We start from the raw sequence: 19,408 nt of genomic DNA, 5'->3' as shown, positions 1-19,408 counted from the left end.
TGATGGCTGGCCCCACCTGCCATATTTTGCAGCTTTGTGTCTCTGTGCACTGCTGGGATTTCTACAGTCAAACTGGAAACAAAGGGTCATGTGTCACTCTAGCATTTGTATCTATGCTCATTTCCACACTGCCTCCAAGACCTGCCTTAAACCTTGAAGCTATCTCTCACTGGTAGCAACTAAGTCAGTAAAAACAGACACTGTCACGTCCTCCTAAGGAACAATTGTTCCTATGTTTCTGAGCCACATTACAGGAAAAACATTTACAATATATTAGGAATCTAGGTCACCATCCAGTGCCTATACATAAATCTCCTTCATCTTTGGATGCTACACCAGAAGAAAAACATATGAAGTTGCTTTATTGGTCCATCTAGCTCAGTACAACTAACTAACAGCTTCTCTCCATGGTCTCTGGCATATTTTCTGATACCTGCTGACTGAGATGCTTTAACTGGAGACGGCAGACACTGAACTTGAGACCCTCTTCATGCAAAGCATGCACTCTAACACTGAGACATGGCCCCTTCCCTAAACAGCAGGGTAGTCCAATGCTTCTCTTTCCCCTGGAGTATACATTGTGTCCCCAGCATCCACACCTAAGGATTGGATAGGCCTCTGCCTTGAGATCCTGGAAAGTTTCATCCAATCCACCCACTGGCAGTCATGTTTTGTCACCAGTGCAGTGGGTAGGGTTGTGCATATCAATATACCCAAACCAAAAATAAACCCAAAATTAGCCATTTCAGCAACATTTGGGTTTCGGTTTTACCAAATACCAAAACCTGGGTATCTTCCCAAAGCCAAATAGGCGATTCCAGAAAAAGCCAAATAATTATTCAGCTTTTGGGGGGTTCGGCTATTTGCCTTTGCTCAGATTCTCAGCTCTGTGCTTTCTCCCATTTTTCTATCTTTTTTATTATTATTGGTTTTGTTAGGTTCCCATAGTTGGGGCCCTTTTGAGGTAGGGGTCGTGTAATCAGAGCCAACTTGGTCTGACCAACTGACAGTGAGGTAAACCACACTGGAGCGATATACCCTCCAACTAAAAAATGACTGTTTCTACAGCTACTCATTGGGCTTTTGAAGAAGATTCATCACCCACACAGATGAGCAATCTCCTTCACAAGAGCTGCCTTGGTCATGATTTCGGGTGGCTCCAATATCACCTCCCCACCCAAAAACCTGCTGTCAAACTGAAAGTCGCCCCAAGTAGAGGTTTTGTTTCCCCACACTGTGACCATCTCTTGAAATCAGATGTTTGATGACTATAATAAAGGACTGTTCACAGGATGTCATTTGCCACCAAAAGAAATGTTTCCAGTGCCTTATTTTTCTTGCATTTAAGCATTTTTCTTCAGTTTGGAAGCTAATTTGCATGGACATTGTGCTTTGCACCCCAGATGCAAAGGGAGCTACCCGACTTTGAGACACCAGCCTGCCAATCAGCTCTTTTCGCCAGTCCTCGGCAACACTGACCTTCTGAACCTGAAACTGGTGGACAGCTTGGCTCACAAATGCCTGGAGGATGGGGGCGACCTCTTTGCAAGCCCATAAAATTGGACCCCCTGTCCCAAAGGTCACCAAACTTTGGTGACAATCTAAGGAGATTCGTTTGTAGCGATGCTGCAAACTTGGGGACTCTACCTCCAAAAAGCCCCTCCCCCCAGGAGCTTTGAAAAAATCTCCATAGACTACAATGGACCTGAATGTTTTCGGTAAACCCAGAAATAAAGCTGAAATACCCCTTTACCGGTATGGGTATTTGGCTTATTCCAGGTTTACTGGGGGGAAAATCGGGCCCAATAAACCCAAGCCCAAAATTTACCGGATTTTCTTTGCACAACCCTAGCAGTGGTACACTGTTCTGATTCAGTATGATGACAACATATTTAAGTAGCTTACTGGTTCACGTCCTGCAGTTTATCTCCACAAGTATATAGGACATGTTTTATCATTCCATATGCAGAGAAAGTGATGCTCAGACTGGACCCCCCAATGATATCCTAAAAGTAAATTGAAAACAAGATTTCTTTACCAGTTCAGCTGCTGACCTTTCAAAGAGACTCTGTAATGAATGTAATCACACAAAGCTTATGACTTGCATAAAATAAGCTACTGTAACCAACTGCAACACTTAAAACAATATTCTATGTGGGCATATGATTGAGCGACAGTCTTTGGTTGTCAAAAGCTTTTGCAATCTATTTTTTCTGTTCGGAAATGTTAAAAGAAGTCATGATAAAGACAAGTGTTAAGTGGCACAATTTTAAATTTTGGAATAATAATTTGGTTAAAATGATGGAAGGAAGTTAAAAAAACAACACACCCTGTAGCCTGTTCCTGTGAAGATCCTGAAGAGTTTGGACTGATGTTGTTTTACATTCATGCCACTACTTAGAATGAAAACAAAATAAATTGATTTGGTCAGACAGCTACGTATTATACAGAATAAACAGCAATGAAATAAGATCAAAACAAAATGTCTGTCCAAGGAAAAAGCTGAAAAAATCTAGAATTCATTCCCAGCCTTTTCTCTTTTAGCACAGGGGAAGAAATAAAAGAAATCAATTTCTTGTCACTTGTTTTGAAAGAAGAAGAATGTTCGCATTTTATTTCAAGAGAAATACGTCCTGGTTGCTTAGATGTCACTGTTGTAATACAGAAAAGCTGAACTTTTCTGATAATGGAAACAAGGCTCTTTCCATGGCATAAGCCTTAATTATGAACAGGAATGGGTATATCTGTTTCCTCAACTGATCCATGAAGACCCATAGCTGATACGTGCAGGCAGTTTCCAAAAGAATGAAAATGTCACGAAGAGGTGGAAAAGAGGAATATGGTCAACAAATTTAAATGAACAATACCTGGTGGTTACCAAAGGGCAAGCTAACGCACACATACGTAGATACATCAATGGAATAAATTAAATCAGGGGCCTCCAACCTTTTTGAGCCTGCAGGCACCATGGGGTGGTGATAGGGTTGCCAACCACCAGGTGGTGGCTGGAGATCTCCCGCTAACACAACTGATCTCCAGGCGACAGAGATCAGTTCCCCTAGAGAAAATGGCTGCTTTGGCAATAGGTCTGTATGGCAATGTTTGTTTTAAATCTATCCATCCAATCATATCTCCAATGGCCAATCAGAAGTTCTGCTGGGCAAAAGCACCACTTGGCCCTGCCCACTTTCTAAAAACACTTGGTGGGCACAAAGAAAGTTGACAGCAGGTTCTATGATACCCATGGGCACCACGTTGATAACTCCTGGATTAAACAACGAGCCACAGGGACTAATCTGAAATCTGTAGGCTTCAGATAATTAGAACTTTTAAAGGAAATACTTACCCTACTAGTATTCAATAAATATCTATTGACTAGAGAACTGGGAAGTTATTTTGACATGTACCCAATCCTGTTTCTGCTTTGGCAATGTGACTTATTCCCAAGTAACACTGCAATCCTAAACAGTTTCAAGCATTTCTAAAACCACTGATTTACTGAGTTGAGAAGGCTTAGGTTTGCACCGTATATGTGCAAACAATTGCGAGTGCTAGGGAACAACCTTGGCTCCCTGTTTATATTTGCCTTCCAAGTCAACTGGTTGGCCACTGCATGGAACAGGTTGCTAGACTAGATGGACCGCTGATCTGACCCAGCAGGCTCTACTTATTTTCTTACATAATTGCAGCTTAAAGCTGTGCACAAATGTAAGATAGCACACTTTCAGAGTGGTTTCCTTTTTACTACTATGTTGTCCATAGCTCCAGTTTTCCCAACCTGGAGCTGGCAACCTCAGTGGGCACCTTTGGCGTTCTGATAAAGCGTAGTGGGTGCAGCCACAAAACAGCTGCCTCAGGAGGTGGAGCCAGCCACCAAAAATGGCTGCCACAGCCTACCATCAATCACACAAGGAAGATTCTTGTGCTGTGGTGGCAGCTGATGCCAAAACAATACTTTAAAAAATTTGTGCAGCCAATCTGCAATGGCCAGTTAGAAGCCTTGCTCAGCAAAAGCCCCATCTGGCCACATCCATTTCCTAAAAAACATTTTGTGGGTGCCAGCAAAGGTGTCAGCGGGCATCATGTTGGGACCCCTGCTTTAGAGCATAAACTGCATTAGTCTGGAAAACACAGCTCACATTCAAAATGGCAACAGAACTGGGCATATATTTAGATCACATGTGGTATCATAACAGTACTTGATATCAGTGCTTGATACTGTGAGGGCCAACATTAGTCTTTTTGTTTCCTAGTCTGTAGAATGTTTTGAAAATGCCATTTTAGTGAGCAGCTTCAGTGATGCTTAAACTGCATTCGTAGTCAAAAGAGGTTTGGGCAAAAAGCTTGAATCTGCTCTGCTCTACAGAATGTGAAGCTCTGGAAAGAGGCACTGAATCAGCACATTCCGAAGACAAGCCCTGTACTGGAATGTACCATTCTACTGACTTCTCAGGTTTCTCTTTTCTTTTGCAGAACATACCAGGTATAAAGGAGGTTCCAATTTCCTACTCCCACAGCCCTGACTTTCTCATAAACCTGAGCTGAATTTGATCCCAGCTATCCAGTGTCCATGTCTATTGGCTTATGAAGTTTTACTACTGTCAGCATTGAAAAACTAATGTGTATAGGTTTTCCTGTGCAATATGTTTTAGTTTAAGTGCATATCAGACTTGTAAGTTTCTTTTATTAATAATTGCAATAATTACAAAAATTGGGTGTTTTAAAATTAACGTGACAATGAAACAAATTCCCCATCTTTCACATCTAGATGATGTGAAAGACGTCCATCTGAGACCCTGGAGAACCACTGCCAATCTTAGTAGACAATACTGACTAGGGTTGTCAACCTCCAGGTGGTGGCTGGAGATCTCCCACCATTACAACTGATCTCCAGGCGAGATCCGTTCACCTGGAGAAAATGGCAGCTTTGGCAATCAGACTCTATGGCATTGAAGTCTCTCCCCTCCCCAAACCCCACCCTCCTCAGGCTCTACCCCCAAAATCTCCAGGGATTTCTCAACCTGGAGCTGGCAACCCTAATATTGACCTTGAAGGACCAAAGGTCTGATACAGTGTAAGGCAGCTTCATGTGTTCATGTACAACCAGTCTGTAACGAACAAGCTATAACGTTCTTTCATTTTGTACAGTAGCGTTTGTTATTGAAATTTCTCTCTCTCTCTGCTGTTTTTACAAGTTGTGTTTTCCAGTAAGAGCACAGAAAAATGTGTTCTTCAGTAGGGCTTAGAAGTCCCCAGTTGGGGAGGGGGGGCAGGGAAGCCCTCACTCCCAAGTCCTGTTGCCCCTTGCTGCTTTCAGCAACAGGCGAAAAATTAAAAAGGAATTGCTTATCATAGAGTCCCTGGAGATTGCTAGAGCTACCCAGAAGTGATAAAGGGTCGCTGTAGGCGTCACCAAAAACTCTTATGGTGAGAATTTTACCATAGAGTTTCTGGTAATTCCTAGAGCCACTCTTTCTCACATCCAGGTAGCTCTAGGAATTGTCAGGAACTCTGGTAAGAACTTCCTGTAAGTAGATGAGGGTTTTTTTTTTTTTAATGTTTAGCCTGGAATGCTGCCCCTTCCAACAACCCTCCCGCTGGTTGCCGGACACTCCCTGGCAACCCTATTCTCTAGGGCAGGGATTCCCTACTTTTTGAAGCCTACGGGCACCTTTGGGATTCTGGCACAGGGTGGTGGGCCCAACCCCAAAATGGCTGCCACAGGAGGTGGAGCCAAACACACAGCTGAAGCCCAAATGCAGAGGTGAAGAGGGGGAAACTTTTAAAAGATACTGGCAAAGCAGAGTGAGAGAAGATTAAAACAAACCCTGTGGTGGCAGCTGCCTCTGAAACAGCATTATTTTAATCTGCAGAGTCAGTTGGATCTTCAGTGGCCAGTCAGAAGCCCTGCTGGGAAAGAGCCCTACCCACATTCTAAAAACACTTGGTGGGTACACTGAGAACCCTTGCTCTAGAGGAAGGAGGGTGAGACCCTATAGGCTTTCTTAATTGATTGCAAGCTGTAGCCACTAGGATTGTGGGAGATGTTCTAATTCTGAAGGATATGGGTCGGGATATAAACTGATATCACATACTGAAGCACAGTTAGTTTTCTGCTTGAATTTGGTTTCTGGCTTCTGTGTGGTGTGTTCTATGAATCTTTCTGGAGCAGTTTACTGTTTTTATCTGTGACTTGCTATCTAATTTATAATAATTCAATCATTACATTTAGCTCAATGTGCAGATTTTGATGAATTCCCTCATAGTTTTGTGTAAAGTATTTTTAAGCATTGTTTCAAGTGCATATCCTTTCTGGTCTCCAGTCCAGTTCTAGTGCAACACAAATAGTCACAGTCAACAGATTCTAGCCCCAGAAGAATTTTGCCTTTCATCCAAAGAGCTTGCATTGGTGTGCATGATTTCCCTCTCCTCCGTTTTAGCCTCAAAATAACTGCGTAAAGTAGTTCAGTGACAGCCCCAAAATCACCAGTGACCTTCATGACTGGGATTTGAACCCAGGTTTTCCTAGTCCTAGTTTAACACCCAGCCACTCTACTGGCTGTCAAGATGCACATCCTGTCATCTTCAAAACATGCACTCCTACAAGTTCATCCCAACCTTCTACCAAGAAGTGGAGTGCACATGGGCCTCCTCTGCCCCCTTGTAAGTCTATGAGGCCAGCGAGGCTGAGAGAGTGCGACAGTCCCAAGGTTATCCATGCAACTTCATGGGTGAATGAGGACTTCAGCTTTTCTTCTAGGCCCGAGTCTGACATTCTAACCACTATAATACACTAGTTGTCAGGCAAGATAATCTAGTCAAGACAGTAGGGTTGAATAAATGCTTATGTGCATTAGTTACATGTGTAGATACATTTCTATGTATGAATCTCTTGATGGAGAGGTGATTGTCTCCAGCACAACTGTGACACTTTGTGACCCACTGATTCCTCTGTCATCTAGGGATGTGATTAGCCGCCTATGTTTCTTCTGTGTGTGGTACATCACAATCAGTCATGGAATGAGCACATGGAAAATGTAAAGATTTTTTTTTCTTGTATCAAGAGTCAAGCAACAGTCTAGCTAAAATTAAGTAGCTTCACACTGGCCTCTGACTATGAACCAGTGGACCCATTCCAGTGATGGTAGGCATTGGGTGCTGACAGAATGATGCATTTTGAAATCATGAGGTTTCCTAAGTTTTCATTTTGTTCACTTTTTGGAGAGTAAGGAACAGCTGTGGTGACAAACACTCCATGCCAGCCTCCAGGTGGTGGCTGGAGATCTCCCGCTATTACAGCTGATTTCAAGGTGACAGAGATCAGTTCCTCTGGACAAAATCAATGTCATAGAGTCCAATTACCAAAGCAGTCAAGTTCCTCCCCTCTCCAAACCCTAGGCTCCTCAGGCTCCACCCCCCAAATCTGCAGGTATTTTCCAACCCGGAGAGAGCAACCCTATCCCCCCCAGCCTGCCCCCCCCGGCTCAGCCACTTGGTTTGTCAATCTCCTGAACACATTTGTAGCACAAAGCTCCCCTCCCCCATTGGTGCAGTCATAGTGCTGGCCTGTCCTCTTCATAGCCAACCTCTGATGTCATATATCTGCCTGTCACATGCTTGCAGCTCAGGTGCCCCAATGGTGCTGCCTGGGGGTTAAAGGTGGGCCGTGGGTCTGTTCAGGTAAAAGACTACTGGTACAGAGTGTGTCGTAACAGGTCTTCCTCTCCAAGTGATGGCGCTAATGCTGCATTCCAACACCAACTGTGGCTTGGAAACATTTTCTCTCCATCTTCCTGTGTTTCCGGTCATTTTTTGAAATTGTTAATCCTTTGGCATTGTAAACTAGAGGCTTTCCTTTCAATGAAATGTATGATAATCTGGCAACTGTTTGTTTTAAATATAGTCGTCTTCAAAATATATCATACAATCGTCTTTAAGGTGGTTTGCAAACACACACAAAAAAAAATCTCAACATAAAAAAACTACAAAGATAACAGAACAAAACTAAAGAACTGTACAAATTCAAAGCCCAGTGGAAGTAAAACCATAAAACTTAATTACTATAAGAAACCTGGGCGGATGAGACTGGCTTAAGCTGGAACTTCAATAATAGTAATGCTGACACTAGGTTTAACCATGGAAGGGGACGGCGATTTGGAAAGGGCCTCAGTTGAAGATCTCAAATCCCAGGAAAGATCAAAATGGAGGGGTGTGTGTTCAGATACTCTGATCCTAGATCATTTGTGGTTGAGGTAAAAAACAGCACACAGAATCTTAAAGGTCAGATTGGGAGCTTGGGGCCACTTCAAGATGTCAGGACCTGACCATAACAATATTGACACTTCCTATCCCAATATCGCATCAATATCAGTTTCTAAACTAGTGTAGGTCATTGCGCTACCATAGGTGTGGAGGTAGATATGATTTGATAGAGCAATAGCACCTTTTATACATCAGCACCTAAAATTAGCAAAATGTTGTGGAATGAAAAACAATAAGAGATCAGTGCCGAGTAATGCATAATTTGTTTTACACAGTGAGCCTAATATGCTTCCTCCAACAAGGGTGTTTTGTGAAAGGTGTCATTCATTGAGTACAAATGAGTCTCAGGCCAATTGTCTTTGTGGCAGCTTGAGGTCAACATTCAAATTCCAGCATGTGAAAAGACAGCAAGAACATGTATTTTGTGGCTATGTTTTGCTCAGCTTTTAACAAATAGAAGATGAGTATCAGCGGCCGGTTAGCTTTGATATCAATGATCCATTTTTTTGTGGTTCGAATCCCTGCCATAGAATTCCTCCATGCAGCTCAACTGTGTGTTCACTTTCCATAAAAGTTATCTGTGAGTCATTGGAGTCTAGAACTGACGGTAAAAATGGCTTTAAAAATAATCTAAACAATTTAGGACATTTATAACATTCCAAAGTGAAGTTTTACTAAAAACGCACGGGAGACATCATGGCACATCATAGCATCTAGCCAAAAGTGTACATTCAGAAACTCAGGGCAGATCTGATCTTCCCATAAAATCTTCTGAAATATTCAAATCTAGTCAACAGCCATTTTGATAGGAAAATTCTTTCTGGACTGTCAGATACAGAATTGTGCTAGACAATGGCTTGGATTTCATTTAGAATTTTCTTGGCACAGAGTTAATTTTTACCAATTCTCTCCTCCTGTGGCATAAGAAAATAAGAAGAACCCCGCTGAATCAGACCGGTGGGCCATCTAGTTCAGCATCATGTTTCACACAATGGCTAGTCAGTTGCCCTGGAGGACCAATAAACAGGGCATAGAGGCCAAGGTCTTCCCTTGTTATTGCCTCCTAGAACTGGTATTCAGAGGTTTGCTTCCTTTAAAATATTGAGGTTCCCTTTTATCTCCATGGCCATTGATGGATCTATCCTCCATGAATCTGTCCAGTCCCATTTTAAAGTCAACTATGCAATCAGCTATCTTTATGTCCACTGGCAGTGAATCCCTCAATTTAATCACAAGAGGTATTTTATTTTGTCTGTCCTGTATCTATTGCCCATCAACTTCATGGGGTAACTCCAAGTTCCAGTATTATGGGAGAGGGAGAAAAAGTTCTGTCCACTTTATTCACCTCATGCATAATTTTATAAACTTCTATTGTGTCCCCCATTTTCACAGCCCCAAAAGACCCCATGATGTGGCACTTTGGGAATGGGGAACCCCAGGAATAGCTTGAGGGTCACATGTGGGAGGGCGAATTAGTGAAATCACTCCTCCATTGCATCCACAGAAATTCAAGGTGAGATCCAAGCCTTTGAGAAATATTCTGTGGTACTTAATCAAAGCTTGAATATCCTACTAGATCCCATGCCTGTTTTTGCTTCGGATAGGGTTAAAGAAAGGTGTGCAGTTTGGGAGACAACTTCCCTAGCTTTAACAAATCCTTACCAAATCAATTTTCCCCAAGGAGTACCATTCATCAGTTTATTTCTAAACAAGCAATACTTACTGCTCCAAGCTTTCTTAGGCTATTGTTTCAAAAATGATATATCTCATTCTCATCATGGCCAAAACTGTGAATGCTTAAGTCAAGAGATTGGGGCAATCAACCTACAAGACAAATCTTTCTAACACACCCATCATCCAAGACCCAGGTTTGGAGAAAAATCTGAAATCTAAAAAAACAAAACAAAAAGCACAAAAACAAGAACATGGGGGGAGGGGGTTAAACCTTCCCAAATTAACAGAAGCAGCACCTGTAGCTTTAAGAAATCAATGCTTTCAGTGGCCATTGTGGGAATTTCTCAGCAACCACAACAATATTGTCAGTCTTCAAACCTTGGTTCAGTCAGTAAAAGACACAGGGAGGGGCAGGGCCCTTTTGGCTCTTGAGGGAGGACTCATTCAGACCAGGCCCTGCAGCAACCACTGGGTGACTCTTGAATTCCCACTCTGCCATAAAAGCTCCCTGGGTGACCTTGGGCCAAATATACATTCCTAGCCTAACATACCTCACAGGAAATGTTGGCAATTTCCAAGTGGGGCCTGGAGATCTCTCAAAATTATAACTAATCTCCAGACTACAGAGATGAGCTCCTCTGGAGAAAATGGCTGCTTTGGAGAGTGGACTGTCCGGCACTATACCCTTCTGAGGTCCCTCCCCTTCTTAAACCCTGACCTCTCCAGGCTCCGCTACCAAAGGAATTTCCAAAACTGGAGCTGGTAACCCTACTCACTGGGTTGTTGTGAGGATAAAAAGAAGAGGATAATAATGTAAGCTGTTTTGGGTCCCCATTGTGAAAGTTGGGGTATAAATAGATAATAAATGTGGTAGATGGGCAGTAGATAAAAGGAAGTTAGTTAGTTAGTGGGTGGGTAGGAGAGAAGGAAGCAGGGAAAGCTGAAGATATCGGGGTTGCCAGGAGTAAGTGCATGGCAGAAAGTGCCCGGTGATCAAAATTGTGTTGATCTAAGTATCACACATTAAATAAAACCACAGTGGCTTTATGAAACACCTTTTCTGCTCTCTTATTTATTGACAGTTTTTTTTAATTACAACACAATGAAATTATGCTAAGTACATAAGATAGTATAAAAAGCCATTTTTAACCCTTCCCTTGGTTAAGACACTTACAGCAGACGAGAACTGCCCCCACCCAACCCTCCTCCTTGCAAGAAAACAAGAAAATAAATATAAATTAATAAATAGAAAACAAAATCACTGCACAGCCCTTAACTCTTTGATTGCCAGGACAAGAACCAAAAAAAAAAAAAAAAGACAATTCTAGCATGTGACATTTTATTTTGTGGTTAAAGGTTGCCGCAGCAGTCAAAGGGTTATCATAGACTTGTAAACATAAGTACTTGGTTGAAAATGTTCCATCATGAAAATGATCTACCGCAATGAGATTAATATCATGACCCCTTGACCTTTAATTACGCAATGTTATAAGTAGTTAAATGATAATAGCTTGGTGAGCTGGTACATAGATTAATTAACCCATTTTATTTAACAGTGCACTACGAGGCCTTGGATTACTAATAAAATGTATGCATCTATAATAAAACACTGTTAAAGCCATTGATCAAGAAAAAAAAATATAACCAATGAAAAAATATCAGTCTAAGCACCACAAATTTTTGCCTGATTATATCTGACAGTCATTATACACTTTAGCACCATTTAGTTAGCCTTGCTTATGCACACAAACTTTGTGTTTGTCCATCGAAACTACTTTAAAGAATAACATGTCATTCATTTAGAAAATAATGAGAGAATGCAGGGGAATCTGTACAGTAATATAAATTGGGGGAGAAAGTTGCAAAATAACTTTGATTAATTCTCTGGTTGTCTGTCTGCTCATGTACGGCACTGTGACCCAGACTCTGGCATGAAATATGCATGGGTTCAAAGAGTAGGAAAGAGACTACAGGCACATGTGTATGGGGTTTACCTGTTTGGAAATTCTTATACTCTGGGGGGGGGGCCCTCATAGCACTTGTCTATATTGTTCTTGACCCGTTATTCAGAATGGTGAGAACCTATTAGGAACCCACTCTGGCTTGCTTGCGGGGTGACATAATTTCAGATACCATAGTTCAAGATGCAGAGCTCAAAAGCAGATGTGATTGGTCACAGTGTCAATGCGGTACGTGAGAAGGTCATAAAGGATCATCAGCCACAGCAAGGCCATGAGATGGGAAAATGATTTTTGATTGACTTATTACTGTCAGTCGTGATGGAACAGGCCATGCTGTTACTGATGGCAACACAATGCCACACATACACAGTTAAGTGTTAAGTTCTATGGAATGAAATGAAAGTTAGGCCTGCTTTAAAGTACTCTGGACTGCACTGAGAGTCAGTATGCTGGTACCCCTTCAAACTTCCTTTTTATATATATAAATGAATGTGCATCCCACTGAAACAAGAAAGAAGAAATTCTAGTTGGGCGTTGTGGTTCCTGATTGCATCCTGTGTCTATTGACCTAACTAGGCACATAAATATACAGAAGCAGAAAAACATCTAATTGGGAGAATCAGTTGAGAAGACAAGAAGTATTTAGTCCTTTTTTGCGTGCCATTCCCTGCCCCCCCCCAGTGGTTTTTAAAGCCATTCCTCCCCTAGAGCTCCAAACAAGCATTTGCAAGAAAATATACATGCTTGAAACCCCACAGGAGGAAAGCTGGAGGTGTGTGTGTGTGTGTGTGTGTGTGTGTTATAATTTCATGTGTAGAACTGTAGACTGGGTATACATCCTCTTTGGCTACTTCTATTCTTTTAAAGTTGCTGCTTCTCAAGGCAGCTTTTATTTTATGCAAGAAGCAACCATTGGGATTTTGTTATGGGTTTAAGGTCTGGCCTGATCTTAAAAATGGAGGAAAGCAATCAAAGACAAGTTGCAGAAATCAAATGTGTCAGGCATGAGGGAGGAAAATGTGTTTCCACAACTACTGGAAGCAGTGAATGAGGAAAAGTAAGGAGACAGTTATGGAATAAAATGGAGAAAGTATTTTCCAAAATTGCAACCAATATCCAATAACCAACTCTGTGGAAATCACCCACATTATTAGAAACAGCAAAGAACCTGGAGCTAAATCAGCATTTCATGTAGGAGAATGGGTAGTGTAAAAAAGTCCTTTATAAAGTATATAGGAAAACATGCCCAGAACTCCTGAAATCTCTCAACTCCTACTATCATGGAAATAAAAATAGCTACCACCATCAGATGGCTAAGCCACAACAGGAAGTAGATTGGTCACATATACATATCTCTTTCCCCATAATAAACTGTCAATAACTAAAGGACAGCAACCTTCTCTGAAGTCCTTCAAAATGTCCACGCTTTGACAATTACACACATATAGCAAACACCTCAACACAGGTATTATTTAGCTGCAAGGTCTGTATACTACAATGAACAGGAAAGAGTCTCAAGGGCACAGAAAGAGTGTCTTAGCATCTGAAGACACTTTACCTGTGGGGTATAGAAACAGGGTAAACACTGGCCACAGTTATGTTTATGCCAAAGTGATTCTGTGGTGGGTGACAAAAGCTTTGTGAGTCACAAAGTTGGCGGAAGCCCTCAACCATTACCATGGGGACTATCTCCAAGGCACAAAACATTGGGGAAGCTGACCAGGAGAGGATCAGCAGGTAACACGTTTTACCACAGAATATTGAATGAAGAGAAATGTTCATATGGCTGGAAGCCAGCCTTCCGTAAAATGGCATCATGACACAAATATGGATGACACTTCCTTTACCTCTTCGTCTTAAGGAAAAGAGTTGTGCCCAAACCCCCTGACTCAAAAGGTGGTATTTGCTGATGCAATTTAGTTTATTTAAGATCTGTATGAACAGCTGGCTGAGATTTAAAGCCAGTAACAGGTCTCACTATCTTATAGAGGGAGGTAGCTTGATTTTAAAGTACAAATTATGTACTAATCAAAACTATGAACAGGGTTTTGAAGCTACAGGGCAAGTTAGCAGCGTTAACAACAGGTGATGGGCATGGGAAAAATACGGACACACAACATAAAGCCCACACCTTTTTTTTTGAGGGTCTATCTAATCCTATAATACGATCACAAAGGTTGCAAGAAATAAAGCAAAATTCTCTGCTTACAAATGAGAGGAGGAGATTCCTACTGAACTTCAAAGTCAGGTATGCATTCCAGCTAAAGCAGTTTGTAGATGCCTTCTCAAACTCTGCACAGCACATTGGGGGTTATATTGCGCACTTCCACCTTTTGGTAACCCTTCCTTTCATACAGCAAAACGACAAGGAACAGATAAAAGGCACACAAACTGCAATTCCTTGTCTAATGACAGGCAAATTTATTTGAATATAACATTTCTGTATTTGTTATTAAATACTAATGTCGGAATGGTAGCTTGGAAGCTTCCATGCGAAACCAACAGCTTTGGAATCTTTTAAAATAGCATTGATTCCATGGGGAGATGGGAATAAATGACTTGGAATATGCATGATTTTAGATCTGAATGAATAAGTTACATGTCATGCTTTCAGGGGTTAAATCTTTTAACCTGGAATCAATCTGCATGGCAATGAACAGTAACACAGTTGTATCTGATGAAGGGGGTTGATTGCAATAGCTGTCCAGCTTCATCCTGCTATTACTTTTCTCACTCGACTCAGTTAACCATAGGTTACAACTAAGAGAAGCAACGGAGTCACCTTTGGTGGAGAACATGGATACTTTTTAAAGAACGCCACTATTCTTCTAAGAGCCATTGGAAAAAATCAGATGTATGAGTCCACTAAGCAAATCCCCTTTCCATTATGTCTGTTTCATTCATTTACCTCTGTAGGAAACAGAACTCTGCACACATTTCCTGGTGTCATGATGTTTCAAATGTTTCCTGGCATCCTTTCCTAATTGAGAGGGTGTTCTGTCGATAATCTGATTTAAATGGCTCCTGAATGAAAGCCAGGCTATATGAAAAATTCCTGAGGAAAGCACAATTTAAGAATGGAGCAAATTACTGCTATACAAATGCGGAATGATTTGTGGCGGTACAGAGTTTTACCACAGATGTAGATCTTCTTCTCTGATAAAAAAGGGAATGCTATCAATGGCACAGAAAGCCCCATCAAGCAGTTTTTTACTGCTACATTTGAACGTTCATTAATAGGTAGAAATCTATCTTATAAACAGGACTTTCTCAGATGATCACAACATGGTGGTTTCCTTGGTTTCACAGGATCATTTGGTAGTAATTACTTGAATACATATTGACTAGATGGATTATCTGCAAGTCTGTCCTTTATAGCCATACACATTTTGCAGGCTTTTGCTGGGTTACTCCTGCTAAGACAGGAGAGACTTCTTGGAATGGTTCAAAGGGCAGGAATGCTATTCCTGGAACCTTATATCTCTCGGTCAAACTAGATGTTAGTGTCTACAATCCATGGACACCAATGCTATTTTAGAGCTGAACTTGGCCATATAAAAATGAAGCAAGGGTCTAATCCTGATTGAGCCCACAGAGCAGTGGGATCAAGCAATCTTGTCCTCCCCTCAACTTTGCCAAAAAAGCTCCCCATAGCATTTGTAAATGACTCTAAAATGGTGTTGTTGTCCACAGGTTGGATCTGCGGATGCTGTAACATTTAGTTTGGTCCTCTGTCTCACAGTTATCACTGAACATGAAAATTATACGTCCAAATTTAATTCAACAGACTGGACAGTCAGATGAGGTGAACATTGCCTTTGCATGCAGGGCGAGAGGATAGTATTTTGCTTGTGCTTAAATATGGCCCATCATTATAGCTAGCTTTTAATGCTGTTGTTTGGTTGAACTGACTCCCCATTGTCCCTGTGAAAGGGCAAATGACAAAATCTATAGCTAGAATCTACACTAGCCAGCTGGGCAATCTTCTAAACAGACAGAGCTTTTATCTCTATTGACTACACCAAGCATAGTACTCTGTTGCTGGTGGCAGTTCTGGTGCTTACCTGCCACTTGCTGAATATTAAAACATCAGGGGTCGACATGAATGTACTGGTTTCTTACTAGAATTCCCATTTTTTAGTATTTTATTAATGTCAGGCCATGAGGAAACCGAAACACAGAAATAAAATTCAACATAAAATTGTGTCTGTGGTGGTGCCTGCAGTCATCAAATATAGGACTCCGAATCAATCACCAAAAGAACTGTGTCAGAGATAATGGTCTAACACAAAGAATATTATTAAGCTGCAACCCCATGAATACTGACTTGGAAGACGCATTAAACTCAAGGGAACTTATTTCGAAGGAAACCTGCATAGGCTTGGACTGCATTATACTGTTTGGGGGCTAGATAGATCAAGAGAGGAGCAATATACACTACACTAGATCACAGATCCTATGTACTAGTATATTCCAGTAAGAATACAGCAATGTCAGCAGTCTGCTAATCACCTCCAGAATAGTGCAAGATATGGGGATTCTCAACCCTAAACTTCTCTGTGCTGGTGTGTTGCACATACTTTTGCCCTGTATTTAATGCCACTTAAAATCCCATTCTGACCACAAAAATGTTACCAGGAAGTTATAATATACATATTAAACTCAGGGAGATTTCAAAAGGCTCCTTTGGAGCAAGATCATATTGTTTTCTTTCTAGCCTATCAAGTAAATAGTTACAAAAGTATTTACTTAAGTGACTTATATTTTTCCCTGATAAATGGTTCGCTCAAAGACTTTCCCCTTCAATTATGGCAAACAACACTGTGCTATTCTTCAATTTACACAACACACTATAACTGTCTTGATAGGCTGTAGTAGAAAAGAGCAAGAGTCCAGTAGCACCTTAAAGACTAACAAAAATATTTTCTGGCAGGGTATGAGCTTTCATGAGCCACAGCTCACTTCTTCAGAACTTGTTCTGAAGAAGTGAGCTATGGCTCACAAAAGCTCATACCCTGCCAGAAAATATTTTTGTTAGTCTTTAAGGTGCTACTGGGCTCTTGCTCTTTTATACTACTGCAGACAGACTAACACGGCTACCCACTGTGAATTATCTTGATAGGCTGTAACACAGATAATGTCTGTATTTTTGCATTGCACTAATCCCCCTTTGGATTATGACAGATGCAACTATTGTCTACTCTCTCCCTTTCATGCATCCAAGAGTAGGTTCTTGCTACAATAAATGTGTCTGTTTTCCAGGAGCCACAGGCCTTGTTCTTAAGAACATAAGAAAAGCCATGCTGGATCAGGCCAAGGCCCATCAAGTCCAGCAGTCTGTTCACACAGTGGCCAACTAGGTGTCTCTAGGAAGCCCCCAAACAAGACGACTGCAGCAGCACCATCCTGCCTGTGTTCCAAAGCACCTAATATAATAGGCATGCTTTTCTGATCCTGGAGAGAATAGGTATGCGTCATGACTAGTATCCATTTTGACTAGTATCCATGAATAGCCCTCTCCTCCATGAACACGTCCATGCCCCTCTTAAAGCCTTGCAAGTTGGCAGCCATCAGCACATCCTGGGGCAGGGAGTTCCACAATTTAACTATGCATTGTGTGAAGAAATACTTCCTTTTATCGGTTCTTGTTTGCATTAAAACATTATGAAATATATTGCGGCACAAGCACCATCCCTTTATTCAGTGCTCCTTTTCGCCCCTTTTTGTAAATGCTAAAATTGAAGATCCTGTCATGGCCTTCTCCAGAATTTACAGCAACAAGTTGTCTTCTTAATAAATGAGTTCTCTAGCTTGCAAACCAAATGCTAAATGGTTGTCACCCCCCCACACACACACACACTGTGATTCACCATTACTGGTTTTTTACTTACTTTCTAAAACTTCTAAATTAACTCCTGTAATTTTCTGAACTCCTGCACTTAAAATGCACACATGCATGTTTCCATATCTAAGTCTGAACAAACAGGCAATTAGTTCCTCTGGTGAAATTATCAAATGATCTCCCCATAATCAAAATAAAAAATAGAAAAGCTGGTGCAGCTTTGACCCGCATGGCGACAACATGCCCAATCCTTTCCCCCCAATTCATCCAACATATAACGCACTTTTAAATAGATCAGTATTAAGCATTCACATAACCATGATGTATCTTATATCAAGCACTACATATTATCTTACTTACCTTTCCACATAATTACTGCATGTTAACTCCTCCAAATATAAGTGTTTGTGTTACTTATCATGTTAAAAAGAGGAACCAGCAACATGCTCATCTCTTTCTTCCCCCCCCCCCCGAAGAAATAATTATACTGAAAATGTAAGGTGAGACATACTTTGAAACAGAAGTGAAACTGTCAAGTGAATGGTAAAAAATAATAATAATGAAAGTGCTGCCAGGTACTTTGGTAAGGCATATGCTACAGCGAAGGCCCAAAATTTGGTGAAGGATGATATTCACATGTGACTGCTGACATCCCCAGAAGAATTTTGGGAACGTCTGGAAACAAAGAGATATTTTGCCCACTTTTCAGATGAACTTTATCCATTACTGAAAATTTAGGGAATGAACAAGACTCACCATCTCTAAGTTTTTGGACACTCCCAATATTTGTTCAGGATTGCCAATATTCACATAAGAATGTCGACATTCGCTAGAGTTTAAACTCTCATGGAGCGAAAACAAACGGTCGCTTTAGCCTCCTTTATTCCCTGTTTCAGCCAGGATTCAGGCAGGATCGAACACACGTTCGGTGAAATGCATGCATTCGATCCTGGCTGAATCCTGGCTGAAACAAGGAATAAAGGAGGCTAAAGTGACCATGTGTTTTGGCTCATGGTAACCATTAAACATGTATTGGCCATGGTAAAAAACAAAACAAAAAAAAACAATACGGGTCAACCAACTTTGCCATAGTTTTATAGTTATTCCCCCCAAAATAATGCAAGAATAAAGAGACAGGTCCATTTTTTGCCTACAGCAGACTGTAACTGTCTGAAATAAAATCATGGCCACCTTGTGGTTTTGCAGGCCATGGTGTTTACAGAGAGGGAAGTACTTACTGCACACACAGCTCTGCCTCTGCAGCTGTAGTAAATTGCTTTATGCCTGCAGCAGCAACTGAAAAGGATACCAGGGTAATGCAATGGTCTCACAGTAGTGCAACCTCTCGCATATGGTATACAATACCTTGAAGACATCTCCAAAATTCCACCTGCATTGCATATGTGCTACAAAGCAATCCCTTTCTCCCCATTTTTGTCATCCAACCATACAGCTGTTTATGTTCAAAGAGACGAAAATTCAGTGCTGTATAGCATGCCTCACCTGATTAAAAAATAAACCCTCAATTTTAAACCAAACCAAACCCCAAATGATGTTTTATTGAATAAAAAAGGCATACTAATCTTCATGCTATGCTCAATATAAATATAAATTCAAGGCAGTCGAGCTATTCATTACCAAAAAATAATACATATATACTTACACTCTC

The sequence above is a fragment of the Euleptes europaea genome, chromosome 8 (genome assembly GCF_029931775.1).
Source record: "Euleptes europaea isolate rEulEur1 chromosome 8, rEulEur1.hap1, whole genome shotgun sequence".
NCBI classification, from domain to species: Eukaryota; Metazoa; Chordata; class Lepidosauria; order Squamata; family Sphaerodactylidae; genus Euleptes; species Euleptes europaea.
Note: the sequence above shows the minus strand (reverse complement) of the source record.